General features: G+C 41.9%; 1 long non-coding RNA gene across 1 annotated transcript; it reads right to left on the reverse strand.

The window, feature by feature from the left end:
* Nucleotides 1-746: 746 nt before the first annotated feature.
* On the reverse strand, nucleotides 747-5,528 carry LOC141918863 (uncharacterized). Its single transcript, XR_012621807.1, has 2 exons — nucleotides 5,289-5,528; nucleotides 747-1,642 (listed from the first exon to the last, which is right to left on the reverse strand). It is a non-coding gene; the product is annotated as an uncharacterized LOC141918863 (long non-coding RNA).
* Nucleotides 5,529-7,519: the final 1,991 nt, after the last annotated feature.

Consider the following 7,519-nt stretch of genomic DNA (forward strand, 5'->3'; position numbering starts at 1 on the left):
TAAGAATGAAGTAGAGAAAACTAGGCCACATGGTTCAGAGCTGAAGACATGAAGTTACTGCAACTTACCTTTCTCCTCTGCTACAACCAGAGTGTCCCCTTCCACAGCAACTGGCTCATGCCTGCAATCTTCCTGCAGCTGACTTCCTTGACCACCACCAGCCTTCATCTCTGTCATCTGACTTGTTCTTCTTCACTTCTGGCAATGCCACTCCCAAGTAGTCTTGCTGTTTCCAGGAGGAGGTATAATGTAATGTATTTATTGGATGAGTGCAGGAAAAATACGTAGTGAACCCTGAGTGTCGGAAAGAGTAGTTGATTTAGATCAAAGTTGATCATTGGTAGGTTGATGAGTTTGCAGGGAGAATTGTGGACAAAACACTGTGGGGGTGTTAGACAAAACAGAATTTCATGAAGGGAAATTGTAATTTGACCTTTCAGTCATATTTTCTTAGTCCTCTTCATGCAGGTAGATGCATGTCAGAGCACTATTCATTCTGTCAGTTTGCTGGGTTGTCACCTGTTGTCACCACACAGAGCTCTGTCACAGTCATGGAAGCTGACAGTGGCTTTTAGAAGTATTTTAAGAGTTAAGTTCAAGTGGATCCTTCTTGAATAAAAGTGAGATAAAAGCATGCTTTTAAGCAAAAACAAGGTCAGTACCTCACCTGATTGCTTCCTGCCCTGCCCACATGACATTCAAATAGAAGAATCATAAAGCAGAAGGCAAGACCAACACTGGAAGGTATGTTCAGCATGGCTGTCTTATTTTATTTGCAGGATGATTACTAAAACTATTTGGAAACAATCCTTCTTGGAAAACAGCAGACCAGGAAAGCATCTTGTCAGCTAAAGAAACTGTGAACTCTTGGGTGCAGGCACCCAAATATACAACTTGCACTCGTACCCAGAGTCAACTGTTTAGGTTGCCTCTCCTCTGCCACAGAAGTTAACAAGCTACTAGCTCAGCAGCCAGCCTCAGCTGATTATCTTTTTAAAAGGCTGGCAATGAATAGCGTAACATCATGACATGGGGGGCACCTATGATCCAGTCACCAAAATACTGTAAATTACCAGGACCATTTCACTGCAGTTGCAGAATCACTAATGGCACACTTTGGCAACATAATAACTGGTGCTTTATTGATAAAAAGCATTATTTAAATCAATAAATGTACTTATATACACTGGCTACCATGCATAGCTATTAGAAATATTGACTACCTTCACAATATGATGCTTTGAAAATGACCAGTAAGCTGATTGAGCTATTTGACTCAACAAAAAGCAGATGAATGAAAGCCTTGGCTTCTGAAGGAGTATGAGCTTAAATGATCACTTTTTCAGTCACATGCACTCTGATACCTTGAGAATGGACACAAGAAAATTTGATAGGGACAGACTTCTCAAAAATAACTGAGTGTATAGAAGTCTTGTGGGAAATTGAAGGTTGGCTGTAGGAGACATTTTCAACTGGTTTCTCCACTGACAGCAGAGAAAAAGTGAAGTTCAACCACTACCTTTTTGGCTAGCTGGTCATCAGTTGTCATCATATAAGTAACCTGGAACTATGTTGTCTCATTTTAATGGTATGGGGATTGAAGGACGTGTTCCAGGAGTGTAGACGGTATCCGAAGGGTGTGCTGGCCAAAATACAAAAATAAAAAATACAAAATCAGGCTTATTTCACTGTTCTATGGGATTTCTTTTAGAAGAAAAATAATAGGTATCAGAAGCAAAGTAACAGTTTGTCAGATGGTTCTCCTGTTGTAAGGCACTATATATATTTATCTTGGAAGCTCTGTACCTTTTAGACTTTACTAGAACAGGTTTTTCTCACATTGTTATGTGTGAGCAGAAGTTGCATTGCTATTTCGTGATGTTATACTGCAAATTGCTAACCTTTCCAAGACTAGGAAATGCAATTTTAGGGAAGACAAAATGCTACTGGAATCTGGTTATGTCTTTAAGGAAAAAAAAAAAAAAAATCATGCATATTTCATTACACTTATCTAGCTGAAGTGCATAGTTAACCTTGGATATAGGTGATCAAAGGCAAGATATCTCTTGTGACAACGGTGTTCTGCTTTCCTCAGAGGACAGGTAGCTGGAGAGGCAGCCTCCGAGATCTTTGGTGAAAGGACCCAGCTGCAGCCTGTAGTCACTGCTGACTGCCCTTGATCTCAGGGAAGACTGGCAGCCTAAACAGCCTTCTGAAACAATGTGAACAGCCTGTTACATGAATAATTTAGGAGGGAAGCTTGGAGGCTTAAGCTTCTGCTTCTCCCAAAAATTTCACATGTTCTGTCTTTTTCTTGTTGAGGGGCTGACCCTCTTATTGCCAAGAATTCTGCATAAGATTTGAATGTCCTGGCATTATTTTCTGTTAATTTTACAGGATTTTAAAATGGCTTGACTGCTTCCAACACATAAACTTCTATATGTGTAAGTTGGCTGCTTTACTTGGGCACGAAATCTGTGGCTAACACTTAATACTCCTGGCTAGGGAACCTGGCAGGAAAGAGCTACTCAGATCTAGATGTTCTTTATTTTGTCAGTTTTATGATGTTCTTTTCATGAAATATACAATTTCTTTTTCTCATGCTTGTAAGATTTTTCTTTCAAGTACATCTTGCCTGGGCTGAGCTAGGTGGTCTAGCACATGGCTTTGGATTTGAAGGAGGTTTGGATTTGAGTTTTGAGGCTAACCCTAAACTGTCTTAAGAGTGACTAGAAACAAGTGGAAAGTGGTGTTCAGATCAGTGAAATATACCAATACATTTCTTCCTTTATCTCAGGACTAAATACCAATGGTTTTCATAATTTTTAAGGAGTTGGCTTCCAGAATAGAAATGGTGATGTCAGTGCTCAGCCGAGATGTGAGGAAACTCAGGACTAAGCCTTGTGTTCAAACCAGGCCTTTGAAAATGATGTTGTGAGACGTAATCTGAAAGTGTGTCCATACGCTATATTCACCTGTCTTCAGTGATTGTTCCAGACTTTTACATTCACTTTTATAGCGTGATTCACAAAACTGAGCTCTCAGTCTTCAGTGTTTCTACAACAGAAAACTGAGTTTGTCTTACTGATTTTAGAAAGTGCTGTCCCAACCAGTTCTTCATCCAGAACACCTGAAGCACTCAAATTGCCTTAGTCTCTTCGCTGTAAATCCTACCCACTCACTTACCAGGTCTGTCCTGTGAAACTCAGGCACGTAAAACACTTGCAAAATGAGACATATGAAATAACCTTGCCTGACTGCACTCTCTCTAGGCAATCAACGCCTGTGACTTTAAGACATTGTGTCACTAAAAAAACTGTAAGAAATGTTCTGTCCCAGAAGGCTAACTCTGCTTGGCAGCACTTACCAGTGGAAACAGAAACCCCTCCATGTTTCACCCTTGTGCTTTTTAACCTTGTGCATGCTTTGTATCCTTAGAAAATGCAGTATCTCCTCATCCTTTAAATAACAAATGACCTTATGCCTTTTAATGGGGTCATTAAGAATTCTAATATTCCAGGTATAAATTCCTGCTACTACTGTGCACCTTAATTTACTATTCATATGTGAATCCCTTTGGGTTTCCAATTACTATCCAGCAACAGCAATTGGGTCTTGAAATTATTCCCACAGGACTGACTTTGTAAAGGACACTGCAGTGTACATCTTAGTTCCCTAATTAAAGACACAACGCTCGATAAACCTTGAACAACTAGTAATTGGAAGCTAACAGTCTCACCGAATCCCTGTTCACACAGGCTTTGTTGCCCAATAACTGACCACAAGTGGGTCATGTGAGGAGTGCAGAATGAATATTGAGGTCACAGACTAGTGAAACTGAACCAGTGGGAATCATCCAAAAAATGTTCCTAGTGTAGATGGTGCTTTAACATACACAATTTGTTGTGACTCAGTGCACAACATCTGAAACACCACAGGTGCTGCAATTCCAGCTACCGGCTGGGGCATGAAATAGCTGGTGAGATTGTTGGGGGAAAGAGGGATGGGTTTCAAAGAACTTGCCCTCCTGCTCAGTGTACTGTTCTCTTCTCTGTAAGTGCAATTTAGCCATAAAACAGCTCGTGTCAAATAATCAAAGTCTTGGCCTTGATAGTATTTCAAGGGCAGAAAGTTCTTGTTGCCTTTTTTTCCCCCTCCAGATTCAAGCCCTTTAAAGCAACTAAGAGCATAACTAGGATTATAATTTATTTAACCATAGTGATATTCCTTTTCAGCAAGTGCAAAGCAAAACATTTTTATCACAATAACCTTCGCTCTGCCCTGTATTTAATACTGTTTCCTCATCAAAGTACAAGTGCGGTTCTTTGAAAAAAAGACACATAACCTCACAGATGTTCCAACTAATGATATAAATACTGTAAGATTACTAGTAAGAATGACTGTAGATGAGAAGCAGTATTGAGCAAGGGTCTGAGTTAAGGTTATTGTGCTTTGATGAAATGTGCTTTTCATTATGCCAAGCAGGAAAAAAGTTTATGTGGAATTATATAAAACCTGCTATCCTACCTTTACTACTTTCTTTGAGCAGGAGTTTTCATAAATTAATTAACATGCAAGTGTAAAGTGAGAACAACAGCAATTTTAAATAATCCATAATTTCAATGCTCCGAATATTTTGCATCAATCCCTTTATCTCCTGGTGTTAGGTTAGTCATGATAAAAGGGCAACATAAGAAGGGCTGTGCTGTCTCCAAAGAAGGGTGCATTGAGTCCTGCAGCCTATCTCCAGCATTTGCCCTTATTGAATGTCCAGGGAAGCATAAGAACAATACAAGCATATCCCACAGCCATGTCCCCAGGACTCTTCCATCCTCCACCTATTTTCTGTACATGTGATGTCCTGAGCCTAAGGTGATTTGCTGAGTAACCTACTGTCTTCTAAACATTAATCCCATCTTCCTCTGATGGGATACAAATCTATTGTATCCACAGCTTCCTTTGGGAAGGAGCTTCACAGATCTACTGCCTACTGAGCGACAAAACACCTCCTTTCATTTGTTTTAAACTTGATTCCTTTGATATTCTGTAGTTTCTGTATTGAAATAATGTTGCCCTTAGTTCCAAGGGAGTTCAGTAATGTGTTTTGCAAGGGTCTGACATGACACTTCCTGGATGTTGTACACAATCATGTATCCCTTTTATCCAGACAATCACAACCATAGCGTGCGTCCTAGCTGGTGGCCTGTTACACATGCATGGCACTGCTACGCCTGTTACAAAAGCTTATACCAGGGTGGCAGAAAATAAAGCAAACCCAAAAACTCTACCTGTGATACTTGCTTCATCTATCACTTCGTCAGTTCCAGCTACTGATAGGTTTCAGATGCAGGGCGTGGCTTATCCGTTCGTTCCCCTGTGTCTGGAACTGACCATGAGCAGGACTGCAGTGCATTGGCATCATCCTCCCCTGCCACCGAAAGCAGCACACATCCACCAGGTAGGGGCCTTAGGTGGATTAGCTTGCTTGGTCTGATCTTAAACACTCTCATGAGATGCCAGAGCTGACTTTCATTTCAGCACCTAATCGTATGGAGAGGAGTACAACATTACAGTAAGTAAAAGCACTAAAATGCTTTTATTCCTTAAACCCCAGAATGAGGCTCTTTAATGAAAGTCAAAGGTAGAATGACAAACAGAAATGAAAATACTGCATCTCCAGATGGCAGTAAAGTTCATTCAATTTGAACACCTGAGGCACAAAATGAAAAAGCAAGGATGGATATATGAAAAGACCACTGCAATTCTCTCTTTGCCTCAGAGAGGCTGTTCATTAAAAAGTGAAACAATACATTAATAGCAAAAATAGCAAAATAGTCACAAGCATGACATGAACAAAGTGAGGAGTAAATGGAAGAGAAGCATGCCAAAAGATCTGCTTTACTTCCTATCTAACTTGCAGCAGGATTAATTGAAAGAACAGTCACAGGGATGTTGCGGCAGATCCTTGGCTGTGCTGGGTGGCAGTGGCCACCAACATTGGTGCATCTGCTGTCTTTTTGCTCCTTACATTTTTCCCTATCTATGCTTGGTAGGTTGAAAGCATGTTTTATCTGTACTGCAGGAGTGCAGAGCTGGCTTCCTTGACTGTGCCAGGCACTGTGTAACTCAGACATGTGCAGTCCCACCTCTGTGGAGCTTCAACTACAAACACCAGAGGAAAGAGCAGAAACAGGGAGAGCAAACAACAACAAAGTTAGTAGCTAGTGTGTGAAATACATAAGGAATTCTTCCCTGTGTCTCCCACACAGTGAGCTGTTTGACAGGAGCACCAAGTACTGTTAACTATTCATACGAACAGAAAGTTATTGTGTGGTACTGAAAAAAGATGAGGAGAACATTTTTTATAGGTTGTAACCAACCTAGGTCTTAGGTCCAGAGGTCCAGGGAGGTCTGGAAAGTCCTGTCTTGTGTGGTGGAGTTCCATTATGGGACAACCGCGAGTCTGCTCTGACCAGCTGATAGAAGGACAGCTTGCTAAACAGAAAACAGCAAGGAAAAACACGATTCTTGTTCAGGGCCCAGTGTAGATGCAGCTTCTCTTGTGTCTGCATGGTCCAGCTGAACAAGCACATCAGGATGCTGGTAGGGACTGAGGTTGTCCTGAGCTCCTCAGAGGAGCTGCTGCCCTTGAAGACCTGAGTGATCTCTGTTGAGCTGGGCTCCAGGAGTGCCAGAGACATGATGGCAGGACACATTATCGGCTGCTGTGTGTCAGCGAAACACCATGATTGTGCTCACAGGGTACCACGCAGCTGCAGTCAGTCTGCTGGCAGTGGTGCTGCCAGCTGGGACAGCCTTGCTCCTTGAGGAGCTCAGAGTCTGGGCAAGCTGTCATGGGTCCTTTGACTTGGTGCAAACCGTCAGCTGGAGAGGAAGGGCTACTTTTCACAGGCATAAGTGACCACTCACAGTGCGCTGTTACAGCACGGAGTCAGCACCACAGAGCAGCTGGTGCTGCAGAGTTCCTCTTCTCCCAGTCAGGAGAAGGGGGACTTCAGTCACTGCACAAAGAAGTAGGCTTATCCTTGTTGAAAAGGCCAAACACAAACACAGTTTTGTGCTCCTAGTGACTGAACAAGGAGTCACCTGTCTGCTGGCCACCCAATACAGCAAATGATGCCACTTTTTCTGTTAAAAACAGAACAAATCTCTTGGCTGGGATGTCCTGCCAAATGAACACTTCGGATTTGACTGACTGGAATAAAGTTGGCTGTGCATGCTACTTTGCAGAGGGGCTGTGCAGTCTGAATAGTCTGCTGTTTATGTAGAGTCAAGGACATAACTGCACATGGTTTGACAACTAATCAGCAGTTCATCCTACCAGCGCTGTTCTGCAGCAGTTGAACACAGATCCCAGACTAGAGTTTGCTAACTGCCCACCAGCAATTGTTGAGTGATAGCACATGCAGTTCCCCACATGTTTATGCAGATACTCAGATTTATCTGACAGTTTTATACTCAGAAGCATGATACACAGTAATTAAAATTAAAAATGTTT

Source organism: Strix aluco, chromosome Z, assembly GCF_031877795.1.
Source record: "Strix aluco isolate bStrAlu1 chromosome Z, bStrAlu1.hap1, whole genome shotgun sequence".
Lineage (NCBI taxonomy): Eukaryota > Metazoa > Chordata > Aves > Strigiformes > Strigidae > Strix > Strix aluco.